Source organism: Schistocerca nitens, chromosome 4 (genome assembly GCF_023898315.1).
Source record: "Schistocerca nitens isolate TAMUIC-IGC-003100 chromosome 4, iqSchNite1.1, whole genome shotgun sequence".
Taxonomy (NCBI): Eukaryota; Metazoa; Arthropoda; class Insecta; order Orthoptera; family Acrididae; genus Schistocerca; species Schistocerca nitens.
This window is the reverse complement of record NC_064617.1, coordinates 697960313-697983044: the sequence shown is the minus strand read 5'-3', so window position 1 is coordinate 697983044 and position 22732 is coordinate 697960313. Positions and strand designations below refer to the sequence as shown.

The following is a 22732-nucleotide window of genomic DNA, read 5'->3' as shown; positions in this document are numbered from 1 at the left end:
TTTTGTTTCGGTTGTTAGAGGGTGAAACATGTACCTTTGTGAACTTATCATTTCTGAGAACGCATGCTATTACTGCGTGATTACCTGTAAATACCACATTAATGCAATAAATGCTCAAAATGAAGTCCGTCAACCTCAGTGCATTTGGCAATACGTGTAACAACATTCCTCTCAACAGCGAGTAGTTCACCTTCCGTAATGTTCACACGTGCATTGACAATGCGCTGAAGCATGTTGTCAGACGTTGTCGATGGATCACCATAGCATATATCCTTCAACTTTCCCCACAGAAAGAAATTCGGGGATGTCAGATCCGGTGAACGCGCGGGCCATGGTATGGTGCTTCGACGACCAATCTGCCTGTCATGAAATATGCTACTCAATACCGCTTCAACCGCACGCAAGCTATATGCCGGACATCCATCATGTTGCAAGTAAATCGCCATTCTGTCATGCAGTGAAACATCTTGTAGTAACATCGGTAGAACATTACCTAGGAAATCAGCATACATATCATCATTTAGTTTGCCATCGATAAAATGGGGGCCAATTATCCTTCCTCCCATAATGCTGCACCATGCATTAACCCGCCAAGGTCGCTGATGTTCCACTTTTCGCAGCCATCGTGGATTTTCCGTTGCCCAATAGGGCATATTATGCCGGTTTACGTTATCGCTGTTGGTGAATGACGCTTCGTCGCTAAATACGACGCGTGCAAAAAATCTGTCATCGTCCCGTAATTTCTCTTATGCACAGTGGCAGAACTGTACACGACGTTCAGAGTCATCGCCATGCAATTCCTGGTGCATAGAAATATGGTTCGTGTGCAATCGATGTTGATGTAGCATTCTCAACACCGACGTTTTTGAGATTCCCGTTTCTCACGCAATTTGTCTGCTACTGATGCGCGAATTAGCCTCGACAGCAGCTAAAACACCTACTTGGGAATCATCATTTGTTTCAGGTCGTGGTTGATGTTTCACATGTGGCTGAACACTTTCTGTTTCCTTAAGTAACGTAACTTTCCGGCGAACGGTCCGGACACTTGGATCATGTCCTCCAGGGTACCGAGCAGCATACATAGCACACGCCCGTTGGGCATTTTTATCACAATAGCCATGCATCAACACGATATCGACCTTTTCCGCAATTGGTAAACGGTCCATTTTAACACAGGTAATGTATCACGAAGCAAATGCCGTCCGCACTGGCGGGATGTTACTTAATACCACGTACTTATACGTTTGTGACTATTACAGCGACATCTATCACAAAGCTAAAATAGAGGTCCAACTAAAACATTCATATTTCTTTACGTACCACACGAATATGTAATAAAAAATGGGGGTTCCTATTTTAAAAAACGCAGATGATATCCGTTTGATCTATGGCAGCGCCATGTAGCGGGCCAACGATAGCGCCATCTGGTTTCCTCCTTCAAGCTAGACAAGTTTCGTTCTTTGTAGTTTTTCGTTTGACGCTTATTTCGTGAGATATTTGGCCTGGTCACTATCAATGGACCATCGTGTATATTGGATAAAAGAGCAACGTCCTCTGGAGGCCTCGAGTTTCTCGTCACTGGTGACGTTTTGGCCTACAGCGTAACAAGATTGGCAGTACTTCACAAACTTTTGAAATAAATGTCGAATTGGCGCCAGGCGGTCCACTACTCAGCTTTCACTACGTGATTATCTATCATCGAATCGCAGAGCTTGTAACAGTAAACGAAACCTGTACTCACTCATGATCAACCGAACCCTTTGGAATCCCACAAATACTTCCCGTCATGTGAATTCCAGCTATGTACAGAAGTCCAATGCAGGCTTTTATCTCTACTGTGTCCTTTGAGTGAGCGTTTCGTTCTCGCTGGTAATTGCTTCGAATAATTTCAATATATTGGTTGATGTACTTTACAGTCATTTCCAGCATTACCTGGTCGAATAAGCATTCCCATGTTTCTGAAATTTCTTCAGTATTTTTTGCTTTCTCAGTGATTCCAGAAAGCCTTATGCGGAGAAGGTCGCGTTTTTGGGTTTCCCTATGGTTTGTTCAAAAATGGTTCAAATGCGACTTAACTTCTGAGGTCATCAGTCGCTCGGCTCCAGACTGTAGCGCCTAGAACCGCATGGCCACTCCGGCCAGCCCCCTATGATTTGTGTATGGTGTCTTTTTCCAATCAAATGAATCGATTATTTTCTTTCCTATCTTCCTATAACAACGATACACATCGCCATCTTCCTCACCTGAACTTACGTCTGTGTCACTCTGTTCGGTCTCTGAGCCGTCTCTTTCTTCTATGCTTTCTGAGGCGTCAATATCGATCTCTTTGTCTCCCAAATCGAGAATATGAGCCCTGTGTGCGGCATATTTGCCCTCGTCGTCGCTGTCATCAAACAAAATTTGTTGAAAATCTGTAACTTCTGGATTGTGTGTATCCCGAATTTCATTTGAGGCCATGTCCAGACAAATAACAGACCTGTAAACAATGTTAACATTCTATAGTTGCAGAACAAAATAAAAATAAAAAGGGTAGTTAAGACCATTGTAAAGGAACGAGGAAGACTAGAACGCAAATGCTGGCACTGGATCGAAGAGATCCAGTACCAGTTTCTATTATATAAGTGCACAATAGTAATTTCCACTTCACATACAGAATGCTTGACTTTAAAACAAAAAATGGTTCAAATGGCTCTGAGCACTATGGGACTTAACATCTGAGGTCATCAGTCCCCTAGAACTTAGAACTACTTAAAACTATCTAACCTAAGGACATCACACACATCCATGCCCGAGGCAGGATTCGAACCTGCGACCGTAGCGATCGCGCGGTTCCAGACTGAAGCGCCTATAACCGTTCGGCCACACCGGCCGGCCAACTTTAAAACACAAAGAGACATTATAATGAGGAAAATTCAATGAATCAAGAATACTTACGGGGGTGCTGGCGTGGTATCTGTGCTATCCGTCGCTCCTCTGTAGCTAAGGTGTTGCTCTTGCGGATGGCCGGCCGAGATGGCTGAGCGGTTCTAGGCGCTACAGTCTGGAACCGCACGACCGCTACGGTAGCAGGTTCGAATCCTGCCTCGGGCATGGATGTGTGTGTTGTCCTTAGGTTAGTTAGGTTTAAGTAGTTCTAAGTTCAAAGGGACTGATGACCTCAGAAGTTAAGTCCCATAGTGCTCAGAGCCATTTGAAACATCTTGCGGATGTACACTATCGCCTGTTGTGAATGCCCGAGTCAGGGGGATAGACGAGAGGGGGTAAATAACATCGCAGGCGTTGAGACGTAGGGACAGAAACACTACCTAGTTTATCTGTGCGATCCAGCACCAGCATCGGAGTGTTAAAATGTATCACTGAATTTCAATAGTATTTGCAAAATGAAAAAACGGCTAATGGCTGAATCCACGGTACACTTAAAAGCGTATGCGCCGCAACAATATTACGTAATCTAATACGACAAGATGGTCGCTCATTTAAAAGACACAAGAGTGGTTAGCGCTCCACCTTCCGCTGCGTTGCTTTGTAGTGGCCATGCTGGACAACTTCAATTTTAACTATGTTTTGTATAACTTACAACTAAAAGGCAATAAACTGGTTTTCGTAATCTTTAAGCTATGAGCCAAACATTAAATACTCGAATTTTGAGAAGTTGTGGAACATGCTGAGGGGAGCTAGCTGTACTGGAGCCCTTACCTTTTCTTTACAGTTTGTTGTTGTGTCGACAATAAATTATCCTTGCAGATACGTGTCCGTGTAACATCAATGGACAACAATAACTTCCCATAAGATTTGCCTTCCAGTTGGTTGGGTACATGAAAATGAAAATACAACATACATTAGACGTACAAAATTTTGTGTCCGACGCCCCCCGTTGGGTGCCAGAATGATCTGTTATTGACTCCGGTATTTGAACAAAATGACAGAATTTATGAAAATCAAATTAGCAAAAGGGTATAGTTCCTCGCGCATTCTTCCTATTGCACCTGACACGCATCTAAGAAGAATCCCTTGATTTCAAAATAAATTGACTCCTGAACTTTTTACCATTTACGAGTCGTAGTAATTTAAAACCACTATCAGTTCTGTGGCCTCTATCTGACAGGAGAGAGCAGCAGATTCACAGTTGTGAGACAATGGCCAGATCATACGTAATTTGTGCTCGCTCAAAATGATCGCAAGTCACTGTTAAATGATCCGCAAACGACCTCAGGGACGCGCAATGAAATCAATGGCTGAACGCGAATTGCATTCGGCACATTGCATCTCTCTGCTTAACTCGCATTCCAGCTAGCTTTTCTGAAATAAATACTACAAAAAATCAGACTCATTTACAACTTAATAATTGCGGTGATTACACTTACTTTTAAGTGAAACATAAATATAACACATCTTTAATATATTTAATTATAAATCAAAAATAATTCCAGTATAGAGAGAGACTTACATAAAATACGTCTGCTCAGTTCGATAGAGACGAAAGAAAAAAAAGTACAGTTTGCTGAGAGGAGCTTCGCTCTTCGCTTACATTTCGTATGAAATATTTGAAATCACAATTCCTCCGGTTCTCTTGTATCGTTGATGTGAATTCAAAGTTCATACAGGTTTTATTACGTTTTTCAAAGACAAAAATGGTTCAAATGCCTCTGAGCACCATAGGACTTAACTTCTGAGGTCATCAGTCCCCTAGAACTTAGAATTACTTAAACACACATCCATGCCCGAGGCAGGATTCGAACCTGCGGCCATAGTGGTCGCACGGTTCCAGACTGTAGTGCCTAGAACCGCTCGGCCACCCCGGCCGGCCTTTCAAAGATAACATGAAAAATTTCCTTCAGGAAAGTGCGCACATTCGCGCAAGAAAACCACTTTGAAACATTTGTTTGTATTTAAAAAGAAGACTTCCTTTAAAGTAATGCTTCAGAACGCTATGAAATAATCGTACTTCAGTGATTAAACCTAAATTCTGGACCTTTTTATTGGTGGATGCGGTATAAACTTATTTCTTGTTATCTAGATGTGTCTGTTTTGTTACTATCATCAAGCAATGACTCTTTGTTTCCCTAGAGCTCATCTTCCATGTTTGCAAACCTAATAAACTGTTGTTCATCATTACCGGTGGCACTGCAATAAGTGTTCTCCCCCTTGTGGTCACAGATATAAAACTGGAGACGCCGATAAAAGTTTGTGTTACATGCGACACTCGTAGGTTGTGTGGTTTCTCAGTGCAGTGCTCTTGTGAACACCGTGGACTAAGTTTTACTCCAGTGCTGGGAACAACTGCGGGATCTTGCCGCAGATTCTGCTCCAGATGTTGCGCTGGGAGACTACGGACTTCCATGCCGCTCGGGTGTCAGTTCAGACACTCTCCTTTACTCAATCTATCTTTGGCACAGAAAGGGGTAAAATATGCTGCTACAAAAATTTTCGAGAAATTACCAGATGAGATAAAATCTCTGACAGGCAGCAGTAATAGCTTCAAAAATAAATTAAAATCATATCTCCTTGACAAGTCCTTCTATACCATAGATGAATTCTTGAATAGGAATAAATATGTGCATTGCTTGTGCACTTGACACGTTCCACATCATAACGGCTACTGTACCGTGCGATTGACCAATGGAACACGCAACCAACTAACTAACTAATAATATCATCGTGAGTTCGTCGCCAGTTTACATTTAAAACATCCGGGATGAGAGGCCGTGGTCCAAACACGGATGTTAATATTCGCCACGTCATGGTGACGATACGCAAACCAGCCAAAGATATATGTATCTAAGTGACGTCTTGTGTGAGTCGATAAGATTACCGGCTTGTGATAGCAAGGAACCCCGCGTTTTTTACGTCGCCGGATACGTTGTCTGGCAAGTTCATTCAGCGCGGTATAAATGGCTGAACGTGTGCATGTTGCAGCCAGTTGCTCCAGAGGCCATTTCAGAGCCTATGTTGACACAACTGTCGTAATCAAGCGCAAAGCTCTTCAACTCCTGATACCGCCGTCATACAAGCAGGTGCAGTGCTCTTTACTTCATTACATCACGTGCAGCTTGTTTATGGTTCAAATGGCTCTGAGCACTATGGGACTCAACTGCTGTGGTCATCAGTCCCCTAGAACTTAGAACTACTTAAACCTAACTAACCTAAGGACATCACACACATCCATGCCCGAGGCAGGATTCGAACCTGCGACCGTAGCAGTCGCACGGTTCCGGACTGCGCGCCTAGAACCGCGAGACCACCGCGGCCGGCGCAGCTTGTTTATGAGCGCTTGCCAAATGAGCTGTCAGATCATTCCGTTGCGCTGATTGTCTATTTACTGTGTGCTTCCTGAAGCTAGAGAAACAACGCTCATTTCTCAAGATTTCTCAACCGTATACTGTACCCGATGTACGCCTACTGTAGTTACTCTGCAAACGAGTCAGTGGTGAATTTATTCGTAATACCAACCCCTGCCTCCATACTACCGCTCAGTAATCACCTGCGGGAAAGAATAACTCAGCACTTCTAGAGTGAAGGAAACAGTCGGAGATTTGCTGTTGCTCAGAGGACATTGCAAGCCATAACCTAACAAGTGGAATTGCTGTTAATTTACTCCATATCTCTGTGTAGTTCACTACAGTGTTGTTTTTTATTTGTTCATTCAGTGTTCTGTTATTAATGCTTGTGAACGTTAAAAATATTCGATTTGTTATTTTAGCCTAGGTCTTCTGTCATAGTTTCTTATAGTACTGCAATTAGTGTTATAAGCTAGATATGAATTTGTCACTCCCCTCCTCTGCTTTTTATTGCAGAGTATCCTTTCAGCAAAGTCGTGTGATTCCTTTTCTGTTACACTCACGCATGCTGTGCAGAAAGATGGTTGATTGTATAGTTCTGAACACGCCTTTTTCCCTTTAGTTAATGATTACAGTTTCCGTGTGATACATACATTTAACACCACAAAATTTGGCTGTAGAAATCACTACCACGTACTACGGCCTATGAGTTACTACTATATACGAGACAGTTTTTTAGACTATGTTTGGGGCATTATGAAGTGAGACATTTGCGTCCTATACAGGGTAGAAATGGCCTTTCATTTCCCTTCATCGATTAAATTAACAAATGCACTGCCATTATCGAAGGATATAATGCATACTACCAGAGACGAAAATATTTTTTGTGGGCTCTCTAGCTTAACAGTCGACGATCTGCCATCTTATAATGATAGTTCCTAGTTGGAATTATTATTATTTTCTGTTTCTATTTTTTACTTGTAAGGGGTGTTCAAAAAGTCTCTCCGCAGTGTCGTATCATGGTTAGCCCCGCGTGCCGTATGCCGCAGTGAATGTACCAAAATGAAACTCAGTGAAACACAAGTTATCAATTTACTGAATATTCATTTTTACTTACATATGTTCACATTAAATGTTGAAAATGACCCCCCCCCCCCCCTCTCCCCTGTCGTTGAATATACAATTAAATTCGTTTCATCACGTTTCGAAACAAGCTGTAACATTCCTTCTGTAACAGAAACTGTGAAAGTAGATATTGTAGTTTTCAATTCATCGATGGATTTTGGACTGTTTTTATAGACAGTTGCTTTCGCTGCACCCCAGAAGAAAAAGTCAGATGTTGTTAGGTCAGGCGATCGTGGAGGCCAAAGTCCATGTGGAATTATACGATCACCAGAAACATCGGCAAGCAGTGACATTGAAACGAGAGCTGTATGCACGGTTGCACCATCTTGTTGAAAATAACCGTACAGTATTTCTTTTAACACAAGTTCTCCTATGAATGGGTACAGAATGTCCACCTTGAAGGGAAGTAATCCAGGCAGGCAAACAAAGTTTCACGAGCGCCGAACAAACGGCACGCGTGGCCAACAATCATACAGCGCTGCGGATAGACTTTTTGAACACCCCGTATAAGAGACACACATGAAGTTAATTTAACTCTTTAAAGACGATGGTTGTTATCTACAAGAAAAAAATAATCAATTCCAGGGACAATTTATAAAAATAACTGACAGAAACATACAAGTACATTGGCAGCAATTTTTGTTGTTAGCTCGCTAATTTAGGATGCTTCTGTCTTGTGCAATAAATAGAAACAATGGTCGCAAACTTAAAAGAAATCAGTTTCGTCACTTATCATCAGCTGCTTATACGGTCTACCAACCACCAGCAGCAGTAACGCCGAGGGGCCTGAAAGAGAAATAAAAAATAGAACTGGCTGAAATTTTTTTGTTATCCAGCGAGACTTGGCCTAACTGTAACCACAACGTTCGCATTAGGAGACGAGCGCTAGAGTGCACGGCTAGCTACATTCTTCAACAGTAACCGACTTTCCCATTGCTGGATAGTTGATTAAAACTGAAAGCTTCTAACTTGAAAATAAGAGCAGCTGTAGCTTGCACATGAAAAGATCGTCCTGGATTTTAAAAATTAATTCAGTCATCAGAGTTACAACTTACAATTGAATTATTCGTAATATTAGCTCTAGTTAAAAGAATATAGGTTGAATTTAGACACATTATTCAGTTTATCAATTGAAGACATAAAGTCTGAAAATGAGTCCGTGATCATATTTTTGGCACTTTATTTTACAGGTCCGCCTTGATCACATAAATTTTTAAATTTCACTATAGTGAAAGCGTTATGAAATGGAACAAGATGTTAGGATTGTAGTAGGGAAGGAAGAGCCAACTACGGTTTATTGGGAAAGTTTTAGGAAAGTGTGGTTCACTTTATAAAGGAGACTGCATATTGAAAACTGTTGTTACGACCCATTCTTACATCCTGCTCGAGTGTTTAGGATCTCCACCAGGTCAGGTTAATGGATGAGGCAGAAGCAACTCGGAGCCGGGCTGCTAGGTTTGGGACCGATAGGTTTGAGTGACACACAAGTGTTACGGAGATGCCTCTGAGCACAAATGGGAAGCCCTGGAGGAAAGGCAGTGTTCTTTCCATGTAACGCTATTGGGAAAATTTAGACAATCGGCATTTGAAGTTTTCACTATAGTGAATTGTAAAAATGTATGTGATCAAGACTGATCTGTAAAATAAAGTGACATGATTCAGTGCTGTACCAGGAAATGAATGGTCGACAATTGAGTTGCCAACATCTATATCTACATCTACACACACAGTCCGCAAGCCACCATACGGTGCTTGGTGAAGAGTATGTTTTACCAATGCCAATTCCATTTACCAGTGCCACTAGCAAATAGAGAGAGGGAAAATCTACAGTCTATATGCCTCCGTACGAGTCATAATCTCTCTTATAATACGTGAAATGTCCGTTTGCGGCAGTAAGACAGTTCTGCAGTCAGCTTCAAATGCCAATTGTCTAAATTTTCTCAGTAGGGTTCCACGGACAGAACACCGCCTTCCTTCCAGGGATTCCCATTTGTGCTCAGAGGGATCTCCGTAACACTCATGTGTTGCTCAAACTTATCGGTCACAAGCCTAGCATCCCGGCTCCAAGTTGCTTCAGTCTCACCCAGTAACCCGAGCTGGTGGAGATCCTAAACACTCAAGCAGTACTCAAGAATGGGTCATAACAGTTTCCTACATGCAGTCTCCTTTATAAAGTGAACCACACTTTCCTAAAACTCTCCAAATAAACCTTAGTTGGCTATTCCTTCCCTACTACAGTCCTAACATACCATTCCATTTCATAACGCTCTGAACATTTCCTCTTGATATTTAACTGACATAACTGAGTCAAGTGGCAAATTACTAATTCTTTATTCAAACATTACAGGATTGTTTTTCCTACTCATCTGCATTAAATTACATTTTCTTTACAACTACAGATAGCACCAACTCGTAATTTTGTCTAAGTCATCTTGTATCACTCAATGACGACACCTGCTCATACATCGCAGTTCATCAACAAACAGCCACAGACAGCTGCTCACACAGCCCGTCATATCATTTCTGTGTAGAGAGAATACAGTAGAGTCTCGATATTTCGAGTCTTGGAATTACGAGTTTCCTATATATCTGAGCTCGTAAAAAAAAAAAAAAAAAAAAAAAAAAAAAAAAAAAAACACTTCTGTACAGTGTAGTGACCCCAGATATGTTTCCTCCATTCACTCATAGCACAAGAAAAACTTTTGTTAAAAGCGCTGTTTTGGATTTTTCATTGTCAGTACAGCACTCTGTTGTTTCATTTTCTATATTGATTGATTGTGTTTGTACACCTAAAAACGAGTGTTGTAACAAAGGAAAGGGAATTCGCGAATGTGGATGTTAAGTTAGAAACACTGAAATGAGTTGAGAAAGGAAAAACAATAAGGAAACTTGCTCTCGAAAAATGTGTCAGCGAAGTTACTATTGGTGACTGGCGTGAGAACTGACGTAAATTGAAATTCTTGTAAGAAATCCTATGAAGCATCTCTTACAAGGGTACATGTGCTTTTGGAATAATGAGCACTAAGTCGAGCATATTTTGGGAGCCAGTTCACCAGAATTTGCTGACGACACTCTTAAATATACATGATCTCCACAGCACTGTCATTGACCAACCAGGGTTCCTGAGTGTCGATGAGCAACATACAGGAGACGTCAAGCGTTTGTGGGTATTACGTGGCGTAGAACCATAATAACACTTTCAGAGTAAGAATTAATATTTATTTCAACACTGAGCAGGGCGAATACAGATATGGATGTCGAACACGGCGCAAGCGAACAAAGACAGGATGCAGAGCCAAAGAACATAATAAAAGAAGAGTCACTTCGCGTCAGAGACGCCACAGAGGCGCCTCCCCCGTCCCACCAGCAGTGCGGAGCACAGCATGGTGGAGCTAGCACACATCCACAAAAAAAATCTTCATGCCAGCATGGTGGGTGGAGGTGGTGCCTGGTGTGCGAAGTGTGGTGCTCAGGCTCGTCATCGTCCATGTTCTCGTGCAGCAGACAGCTGCACAGGCGGTGGCGAGACGAGGTGTTGGCGGAGGCAGGTCAACAGGGAGCGGCGAGGAGTGGCTCCGGGAGGGACCGTGCAGGCTTTAAACGTTGTACCGAAACTGTACTTGGGCGGCCTTTGTTCAGAATCACGATTGTATTGACCCCGTGGCGTATTACATGGTGCAGGCCAGAGTGCGGAGGTTGTAGAGCCTCATGAACAGAGTCATCTCATAATATGATGAAATCGGAAGATTGCAAGTCCTTATGAGCGCGAGGTAGAGGTGGGTGAAGGCGGGTGAATGCGGGCAAAGGTGGGCCATGTGAGCATACACTCTTTCAACAAAGGCTGACATGGTAGCATCCATCCGAGAAGTGTCCTCGACGAATTTGGCAGGCAGGATGAGCAGTTCAGCATACAGGACCTCCGTCAACGAAGCATTGAGGTCCTCCTTGCGCGCGGAGCGGATTACCAGCAATGCCCAAGGCAGAGACTCAGACCAAAGCCAGCCGTGGCACATGAGTGCAGCTTTTAACATTCTGTGCCATTGCTCCAATAGTTCATTGGCCTGTGGATGGTATGCAGTCGTGTGAAATTTCGCTCACACAGGTGAGTGAAAAGCGATGACTCGAACTGGCGGCCCTGGTCCGTGGTAAGCGACAAGGGGCAACCGAATCTAGCCACCCATGCCGAAATGAACGCACGAGTGATTGTCTCAGCCGTAATGTCCATCAGGGGTACTGCCTCAACTCAATGGGTGATATAGTCGATCATGGAAAGGTTGTATTTGTATCCCTCGGAAGGGGGAAGAGGACCAACTATGTCAATGTGCACATGGCGAAGGCATCCCCTGGGGACGTCGAACTGTCCTGAAGGTGGCTGCGCATGTCTGTTCACTTTGCTGCATTGACAAGGAACACATTCACATGACAACGAGAGGCAATCATGCCTCATGCCCAGCCAGATGAAACGTTCGGTTATGAGGCGTGCTGTTGCCCACATTCTGGGGTGAGCAAGATTAAGTAATGCGTCGAAAATCACACATCAAAGAGGTGAAGACATGAAGGACAGGGAAAACCAGTAGAAACTTCAGAGATGATAGAAACTGACGACTTGTGCAGGGCAATAGTTTGATGATGAGCGAAGATCCGTCGTCCGAGAGCAGACATTGTGTGTCCGCATCTTCAACCTGAAGCCGCTCCAGTTCTTCTAAGTTCAACAGTGGCAGAGATCATCGAAATGTGGGAGAGGTAGTCGGAAACTATGTTTTCCACACCGCAGATGTAACAAGCGTCCTAAGAATGTTGGTAAATAAAGTCCATGTGCTAGAAGTGGCGTGGTGGGAGATCTTTCGCCGGGTTGCGGAACGAATCAACAAGAGGTTTATGATCAGAATAGATGGTAAAAGTGCGTCCTCTTTCGTCGCTCCTGAAATGTTTGACTGCCTCATAAACTGCGAGGAGCTCGCGGTCGAAGGCCGACCATTTACACTGACTCCTTGTAAGCTTTTTTGAGAAGAAACGGAGAGGCTGCTTTGAGTCTGCAGTGTGCTATTGGAGGACAGCACCTACCACCGACTCGCTAACGTCGGTAGTGAAAGAAATCCGCGCCTTAGGGTCAGAACACACAAGACTGATAGCCTGCGCGATGGCCAATTTCAAATTGTCAAAAGTGTCCAGCATGGGCCTAGTCCAGTCCAGTTGTATTTTTACTGGAGTGGGCATCAGTTAATGCCGACTGGATGGAGGCAGCCCAAGGTATATGTCGCCGATAAAAGTTCACCATCCCCAGGAAACGGTGTAGTTGTGCATAATCCTTGGGGAGAAGCAGAGCGAGGATGTTCGCGATTTGTGAGTCAGTAGGGCGGAGGCCACTGGCCAAGACCTTATGGCCAAGGAAAGTAACAGATATGGAACAGGGCTGTAATTTGTCATGGTTAATAACCACATCATTGGCCGCAAGAGCTGCACAAACTGCAACAAGGGAAAATTGGTGTTCCTCTGCAGACGAGGAAAAGATAAGTATGTCATCCAGATAGGCAAAATTGAAAGGTTGTAACAGCAAAATCGAATCAATGACACGTTTCCACACCTGTGCAGCGTTTTTTAAACCATAGGGCATGAATCAGCATTAGAAAAGGCCGAAAGGCATAATGATCGCGGTTTTCAGAATGTCCGGTGGGTGCATTGGAATTTGGTAATATGCCTTCAAACAGTCCAAGACAGAAAAGAACTTCGAGCCATACAGTAACGGTTGTGAAATCCTGTGTATGAGGAATTGGATAGCTGTCTATAATAGTCCTAACATTAAGGGTCCTGTAGTTGCTGCACATGCGGAGTGAACCATCTTTCTTAGCCACCAGATGGATGGGGGAGGACCAGCTGCTGTCAGAAAGTGGGAGTACACCCGAAGCCAGTAAATCCTGAGCTATCTCTTTCGCTCACAACAATTTCGAAGCATTAAGGTGTCGAGCTTTGTGACATGTGGGTGGGCCATCCGTAATGTGGATTTGGCAGCAGGTGCCATTGCTGATTACCGAGACCCACGAAGGGAGGTATGTGTGGTGGGGCGAGAGGGGGGACACGAGCAGTTAGGTGATGGTGGAGCATGTGGTGCAGTATCCACGGAAAGTGAGTGATCCCGCAAAGTGGGAACATGGACATCTGAGCCGGGCCAGAGTGATGTGGGCGGGTCCTTGGCAAGAGATGGCGACAGTGGGTGTGGTGTGATGGCCACACCATGTGAAGGATCCCGTGAAGTGGGTGTAGGTGTGTCCTGTAGGTCCAACTGTGTCCGCAAGGAACTGGCAGCAGGAAAGGTGCATCTCAGTACAAGAGTGAAGCAGAGCAAAGACACCGTAGGAGAGGGAGGCTGCATTGACAGGAGTGGCGCTGCAGAGAGGCAGCATAGGTAATCCATGCATGAGCCAATTCAGCAGAGGCGGTAGCAATGCGGGAGTGTAACTCTACATCATGAGTGTGTAGTTTGTCGATCTGCTAGCAGATGTCTGATAAATCAGAGAGGCAAGCAATAATATCCTCGAGGAGAGTAGCACATGTGGAAAGCCTGGGCAAGGACGCTGAGAGCAAGGACGTATTACACCTGTTCGAGCACAGAATGGTAGTACCAGACACGTGGCAGAGCGGAGCAGCCTGTAGGTCCAGCAAAAGCTCGTAATGGTGTAGAAAGTCCAACCCGATCACAGGTTCGTCCACATCGTCGACGTGGAAGTTCCAAGGAAATGTCGCGCCCAGGGACAGACAAAGTGATATCTTGATGGAGCCAAGGACTGCGATATGAGAGTGATTCACTGTGAGCAGTGTGAGGTTAGCAGGAGAAAGCGTGTTGCCCACATGCTTAGCTGGGATAACGCTGGCATCAGGAGTGGTGTCGACGAGAAAGCGCATGCCCGACGACAAGTCCATGTCGTAGCCTGCCAAAGTCGTTTGGGTATACACAAAGATTGCAGCAGTTACGAATGGCGTCCTCATAGGCTGCATGGTATCAGCAAAGTGGGTAAGCTTGGAGGCGAGGCATTGTGGGGTGAGTGGGGTATGCAGCTGGCTGCGTTGTAGCTCGAGGACGCTCGGGTTGCTGCTCGGGTGAGGTCGGCTGTGGTGGGGAGGGCGCAGGTGGTATCTCCTGTAGGCTGCCAGGAGGCAGCTCCTGGCAGACTGCTGAGCTCCTGAGGCACATGCTGACCTCTAGCAGCAGCACATGGAACTGGCAAAGCAGGATTGCCAACAGAAGGCGAAGGCAGTATCGTCCTTGACAGGTGGTTTCGGTGACAAATGATTGCATAGGCCCGATCGGCCATTCCAGCAGTGCGTTACCAATGGGTGATGCGTCGCCTGAGGTCTGTGTGGGGGAGCGGCTGAAAGCAGCATATGAAGAGGCATAGGCCAATGCAACCGACGGCAACAGGAGTCCGAACTGCATGCCTGGAGGCATGCGCAGCACTGTCGTAATGGCCAGTGCTGTTATAACAGCGAGTGGAAGGTGGTCATGAGACAGCCAAGAGGGGTGGGGGGGGTGGGGGGGCTGATCCCAAAACCGGCGTGGAAGAAATGGCTGGTGCCATTAGGGGAGCAGGCAGAAAGCGATCTTGATGTGACCATGAAGCGATGGTCACAGCAACTGGCGCAGCTGAGGCTGAGGCGACCGGTGTCGCCGAGACGGTGTGCTGGGAGAGGGGGGGGGGGAGGTGCAATAATATCACACAAGTTAGAATGTACAACCCCACATGTATGAGCTTTCGGAGTACAGTTCTCGAACTGATTCTGCACATCAAACCAGCCGGAAGGCGACTGCTTAACCGGAGGGTGAAACACAATGTCCTTCACATGATTATATCGTTCACTATGTCGGGGAGCGCCATGCACTGTCCAGGCTGAAGGCCCAGCTGTGTAGTAGCATTTGACGGTGGCCATGTTGGACCGGCAACGATTAAGTGGCCGCTTACATGGCAGGGGCAGAAAATTGTTCACTTATAACCAACTGTACATTAGGAACACTATTAAAATCGCAAGCACAATTGCTAGGGTGCGACGTGCTTGCACAAAACGACACTGGTAGACCCATTATTTTCAAGACAATGTCAGACGACACACAGAGACCGTTACTGGTGAAAATAAGCACAAAATAATTGCCGAATGCACGACGTTGAAGACGGGGTCTCCACATTTTTAGAGTAAGAATTAACGTTTATTTCAACACTGAACAGAGCGAATACAGAAATAGATGTCGAACATGGCGCGAGCGAACAAAGACAGAATGCAAAACCAAAGAACATAATAAAAGAAGTGTCACTTCGCGACAGAGACGCCTCATGTTCTACACAAGACACTTGTCATACAGGACGAAACTTTAACAGACATTCAAAAGAAGCTGTCCAAATGAGATAGTTTTGAAAACATTTTCTCACATAATAAACACAATTTTCAGCTATTCTACTTCAGATCTATTATCGCCTCTCGTTTTAAGACAATGAAAGATGTAAGAGGTTAATGAAACGTGTACTGAACTTAAATTCTGTAATTCTGCTGCCACTTCGTCACATAACTCGTCCAAAACAATCAGTATGCGATAATAGTTGTTTCGCTGTTCCCATAAAGGACGCCAAGTAAAAACAGTTGCTATCGAAGCTTCCACTGATACTACTTTCTCAGCAGTACAACAAAAGAAACTCAAGCGCCCACAACAGGACACTTCTACCCACAGCGACAGGCGAATGCTGCCGGTGTTGCCTCACTGCAGCCCAATTCACTCGATCGCGCTGGTCGCCGCGCTCATATATCGTTGCTCTGCTCACCTCGCGTCGCTGCTTCGATCGTGCGGCGCCACTCCACTGTAACCGCAGCCTTAAATGAAACACTATACAGAAGTCGAAGATTGAAAAAACAAGTGAAGTGTTAATGGTGTTGCTTATTCTTTACAGCATCGTTTTGTATCTTTTTCCCACATAAATTTCGATAATCGAATTTTTCAGTGGTTCGAGGTGGTCACGCTCCCTTTCACCTGGAACTATCGAATCTCTACTGTAATAGCGGTCCTGTCACACTTCCCTGGGGCACTCCTGACAACACCCTTCTCTCTGGTGGACAGTCGCCGTCGAGGTCAACGTTCCATCTCCTAGTAATGCTGCCAAGTCTCAGCTGCACTAACAGTAAGAAGAATATAATTCTATAGTCGATCATGAGAAAACAAGACCCATGCATAGGCATGAGGACTCATGTTTCCCTCGCTCGGTGTGTAAATAGTACAGGATACCACTGTTGTGAAACTTGTGTTTCTCCTGGCGATAAGCGTTCAAGGGGCAGCTAGGCGACATCTTTGACAATCGCCGGTAATTGGACTGGTGCACACTCCGTCATTTTCAAGGCACAATTTCAAAGAGAGAGCGCTGTGCAAGGATATTTAAAACCTCAGTATGTGAGGCTACGCTGACCAACAACCATAATATGGCTTATGCACTGTAAACAGCTGAAGGTACCAAGCAGACGAAAATGACTAACGTCAGAAATTATCAACAGTGAATATTAGTTACTGAGGGGTGCGCTAGTAACATTAACCCTGTTTTTTGTCTAGCAAGAGAGTAAGATTCCAATCATAATTTAAGCGAAAATTTCCGTCACTTGCTAATGTAATCTCAACTGCTTTTTAAATAAAACTATCCCTATAGTTGGCAGTGCATGCCAGAATATCTGTGTCACAGTATGATGTATAGGAAAAAAGATTCTGGTGACCTCTTCCAGCTATTGGGATAGAGTTTCCAACGAAACGAACGTCCCTCGTGTAAATTCTGAGGTGACAAAAGTCATGGAATAACTCCGAACCCAGATCTCCTTTTACTCTGTGTAGTGCAGCAGCTCAACGTGACATGGACTCATAAAGTCGTTGGAAGTCCCCTGCAGAAATATTGAGCCATGCTGCCTATATAGCAGTCCATAATTGCGAAAGTGTTGCCAGTGCAGGATTCTGTGCACAAAATGACCTGTTCGATTACGTCTCATAAATGTTCAGTGGGATTCATGTTGGGCGATCTGTGTGGCCAAATCATTCTCTCGAATTGTCCAGTGTGTTCTTCAAACAATCGCGAATGATCGTTGCCTCATGATATGGCGCACTGTCATCCACAAAATTTCCATTGTTGTTTGGGAACATGAAATACATGAACCAGTTAATGGCCTCCAAGTGGCCGAACAAGACCATTTTCAGTCAATGATCCACGTAAGCACTGTCCACGCCATTAAGGAGCCACCACCAGCTTACACAGAGCCTAGTTGACAACTTAGGCCATGACTTCGTGGGTCTACACCACACTCGAAGCCTACCATCAGCTCTTACAAATTGAAATCAGGATTCATCAGACATGGCCATGGCTTTTCAGTCATCTAGGGTCCAACTGATATGGCCAGAAGCCCAGGAGAGGCGCTGCAAGCGATGTCGTTTGCTGCCATAGCCAATTAACGCCAAATTTCCCCCACTTTCTCTAACCAATACGTTCGTTTGTCGTAAATCCCACACTGATTTCTGCAGTTATTTTACACAGTGTTGCTTGTATGTTAGCACTGACAACACCACACAAACGCCGCTGCTCTCGGTCGTTAAGTGAAGGCCGTCGGCCACTGGTTGTCCTTGGTGAGAGATAATGCCTGAAATTTGATATTCTCAGCACACTCGTGACGCTGTGGATGTCGGAATATTGAATTTTCTAACAATTTGGAGTGTCTCATGCGTCTAGCACCAACTACCATTCCGCATTGAAAGTCTCTTAGTTCCCATCATGTAGCCACAAACACGTCAGAAACCTTTTCACATGTATCACCTGTGTACAAATGACGGCACCGCCTCTGGATTACCATTTTATATTTTATGTATGCTATACTACAGCCCTCTGACCACATGCCCTCCATATCCACATCCGGTGATGCTTACGGGCTCAGGATACCACAGTGGCCAGACGGTACCATCGGGCCTTCAAGATCTGTTCGGACGGCATTTGTTTTGTTTAGGGTGGAAGACTCATTCAATGCAGCTCTTCATGTTACTACATCCTGTGCAAATCTCTCCACCTCCGAATAAGTACTGCACCACACATCCATTTGAACCTTCTTGCTGTACTCGTCTCTTCGTCTCCTTTGAAATTTTTGCCCCAAAATTCCCTCCAATGCTAAACTGAAGATTATTTAATGTCTCACAATGCGTCCCATCACCGATTCCTTCTTTTACTCAAGTGACGCCACAAATTTGGTTTCTCTCCAGTTCTGTTCAGTACTTCATTAGTTATCTGATCTACCATCTAATCTTCAGCTCTCTTCTGTTGAACCACATTTTAAAAATTTCTGTTCTCTTCTTTTATCAATCACTTATCGTCCACGTTTAATTTAATACAAGGCTACATTTCAGCTTCCAAACAGGTTTCTTAACGCTGAAATTTATATTCGATGTTAACAAATTTCTGTTCTTCAGAAACGCCTTTCTTGCCGTTGTCAGCCTACATTTTATAGTCTCTCTACTTCACTCATCAAGTCATATGACTGTCCAAACAGCAATTTCGATCAACTCTACTTTTAGTGTATTGTTTCCTAATCTAATCTCTTCAGCGCTGCTCAGTTTAATTCCACTACATTCCATTGCCCTTGTTTTACTTTTGTTAATGATCTTACATCCTGGTTTCGTGCCACTGTCCATTACGCTCAACTGATCCTCTATCTACTTTGCTGTCTCTGCAGAATTAGAATGTCATCGCAAACCTCAAAGTTTTTATTTCGTATCTATGAAATTTTATTTATTTTCCAAATTTTTCTATGGCTTCCTTTACTGCTTGCTCATTCCAGAGGTTGAGGAACATCTGGGCTCACTCCATTCTCAACTACTGTTTCCTTTTCATGACCTTCAACTTTTGTAACTGCCGTCTGATTTCTCTATTAGTTGTATGTAAACTTTCGCCCCCTCTACTTTGTCTCTGCTATCTTCAGAATTTTAATGAGAGCCTCCCATAACGAGGTATTAAGTTTTCTTGGATAGCTCTCTGTCATTGCATTTGCGCTTTGAAAATGGGGGCGTGTGCACCAGTCGAAATGTCGGCGATTGTGGAAGCCGCCAATCGGCTGCATTTCCATAAGATGTTTGAACAGAAGAACATCGTTAATATCGATACGGTGTACCCTCCGCCGTTCCTTGTAGCGACTTACGGGATATACTGTCTCCTCAGACTCAGGCCCATTTTCTCTGCCGGCCGCGGTGGTCTCGCGGTTCTAGGCGCTTAGTCCGGAACCGCGAGACTGCTACGGTCGCAGGTTCGAATCCTGCCTCGGGCATGGATGTGTGTGATGTCCTTAGGTTAGTTAGGTTTAAGTAGTTCTAAGTTCTAGGGGACTGATGACCGCAGCTGTTAAGTCCCATAGTGCTCAGAGCCATTTGAACCATTTTGAACCCATTTTCTCTGATGTTTCGGCAGAGATTTGCAAACTCGTTTTTGCAGTGTATGTAGCTGGAGTCAACCCAAATCAAGAGAGCTCGTTAAGTTTTTTATGCGACGCCCAACGTGGACGGAGAGCATCAGTTTCTTTCCCGTACAAACAAAATGAGTATTAATGTGAAATTTTACGTCACCTCTGACAGAGTGGTCCCACGTTAGACTAGTGCGATATACGTTTTATCGATATGTATCAATAGGGGACAGTAAAACACGAAGAATAACCAGCATCCCAGCGGCAACAGAACTGCCCTGGCCCGCACTGTCTTCTACCACCATGCAGGAGCAGTGTTCAGTTGCTGGTGGGGTAATGGTTATTATTCGTGTTTTACTGTCCCCTATTGATACATATCGATAAAAAATATTGCACTAGACTAGTCTGGAACCGCTCTGTCGAATGAGCGTGTAAAAATTCTGTTTTATAAATCATTTTGCTTTTAACGTCAATGTAGACGTAGACTTTCTTTTAGAATTTGGTGCAAGAGGCCCCATTACGTTGCACTTTTAATAACCTTACTTATGTCCTGACCACACTTTTATTTTTTCATCAGCCTTATGCATTTCGACTTTGCGTCACTTTCAAAGGCGTTGCTACGCCGCTGCAAACTTGTTTGCATTTGTCTCGTGCTCCAGAATGTTGACGTAATACAATGTATCTAATGTTTTTATATGGCTGACATAGCAATGCCTTTGAAAACGTGAAGTCGAAACACGTAAGGTTGATGAAAAAATAAAAGTATGGTCAAGGCATAAGTAAGGTTATTATAAGTGCATCCAGATGGCCGCCCCGTCTCATAGCATTTTCATGCAAACTGCACCAGTTAGGCTGTTCACAAGAAATAACGCCGCCCTCTCCAGTCGGCTCTGTTTATCCGGTCAGCTTTTCAACGGTCTCAGTCTGGCGCCGAGCGACCGCTGCGGTCGCAGGTTCGAATCCTGTCTCGGGCATGGATGTGTGTGATGTCCTTAGGTCAGTTAGGTTTAATTAGCTCTAAGTTCTAGGCGACTGATGACCTCAGAAGTTAAGTCGCGTAGTGCTCAGAGCCATTTGAACGGTCTCACACTGTCTTCGCTGTCGCTCAGCCAACGCCAGATTTCTTACTGCACTTGTACCATCGTTGTACAGTATCTTCTTCTGTCTCGCTCTCGTTACCCGACGCTTTTATTTACTTGTGATCCCATCAGTCAGTTATCAGAGGCATATCTGCCAGACTAAGTTTTATATTCAAGTTATTTGGAACCAGCCCCCATTGCTACCCATTTCATTGTAGTTAAAATCTTCATTCAGCGTGCTTTATTTTCATGTTTCTTAATAATAATAATGGCAATAATACACTACTGGCCATTAAAATTGCTACACCACTAAGATGACGTGCTACAGACGCGAAATATAACCGACAGGAAGAACATGCTGTGACATTGAAATGATTAGCTTTTCACAGGTTTCACACAAGGTTCGCACCGGTGGCGACACCTACAACGTGCTGACTTGTGGAAAGTTTCCAACCGATTTCTCATACACAAACAGCAGTTGACCGGCGTTGCCTGGTGAAACGTTGTTGTGATACCTCGTGTAAGGAGGAGAAATGCGTACCATCACGTTTCCGACTTTGATAAGGGTCGGATTGTAGCCTATCGCGATTGCGGTTTATCGTATCGCGACATTGCTGCTGGCGTTGGTCGAGATCCAATGACTGTTAGCAGAATATGGAATCGGTGGGCTCAGGAGGGTAATACGGAACGCCGTGCTGGATCCCAACGGCCTCGTATCACTAGCAGTCGAGATGGCAGGCATCTTATCCGCATGGCTGTAACGGATCGTGCAGCCACGTCTCGATCCCTCAGTCAACAGATGGGGCCGTTTGCAAGACAACAACCATCTACACGAACAATTCGACGACGTTTGCAGCAGCATGGACTATCAGCTCCGAGACCGTGGCTGCGGTTACCCTTGACGCTACACCACAGACGGGAGCGCCTGCGATGGTGTACTCAACGACGAACCTGGGTGCACGAATGGCAAAACGTCATTTTTTCGGATCAATCCAGGTTCTGTTTACAGCATCATCATCGTCGCATCTGTGTTTGGCGACATCGCGGTGAACGCACATTGGAAGCGTGTATTCGTCATCGTCATACTGGCGTATCACCCGGCGTGATGGTATGGGGTGCCATTGGTTACACGTCTCGGTCACCTCTTGTTCGCATTGACAGCACTTTGAATAGTGGACATTACATTTCAGATGTGTTACGACCCGTGGCTCCACCCTTCATTCGATCCCTGCGAAACCCTACATTTCAGCGGGATAATGCACGACCGCATGTTGCAGGTCCTGTATTGGCCTTTCCGGATACAGAAAATGTTCGACTGTTGCCCTGGCCAGCACATTCTCCAGATCTCTCACCAATTGAAAACGTGTGGTCAATGGTGGCCGTCGTCACAATACGCCAGTCACTACTCTTGATGAACTGTGGTATCGTGTTGAAGCTGCATGGGCAGCTGTACCTGTACACGCCACCCAAGCTCTGTTTGACTCAATGCCCAGGCGTATCAAGGCCGCTATTACGGCCAGAGGTGGTTGTTCTGGGTTCTGATTTCTCAGGATCTATGCACCCAAATTGCGTGAAAATGTAATCACATGTCAGTTCCAGTATAATATATTTGTCGAAAGAATACCCGTATCTGCATTTCTTCTTGGTGTAGCAATTTTAATGGCCAGTAGTGTAGTAATGCATTTGGGATGAGAATGTGTTATGTTCACAGTTCATAATATAACGGTTGTCAGCATAAGAATCTGATCTCAATTTTTATACCACACTGATATTTTGCCTAATTTTTTTCGGCTACCACTCCTA

General features: G+C 44.7%; 1 protein-coding gene across 2 annotated transcripts in view; it reads left to right on the top strand.

The window, feature by feature from the left end:
* Positions 1-5878: 5878 nt before the first annotated feature.
* The window catches only part of LOC126252042 (UDP-glycosyltransferase UGT5-like), a 59040-nt gene continuing 42186 nt past the window's right edge, over positions 5879-22732 (top strand). Inside the window, exon 1 of one of the 2 annotated variants that reach the window (XM_049952835.1) lies at positions 5879-6014. The gene's annotated coding sequence lies outside the window, so the exon portion shown is untranslated. Of the gene's footprint in view, positions 6015-16549; positions 16562-22732 lie in introns of those variants that run through there. The other variant, XM_049952836.1, reaches the window with a different exon arrangement.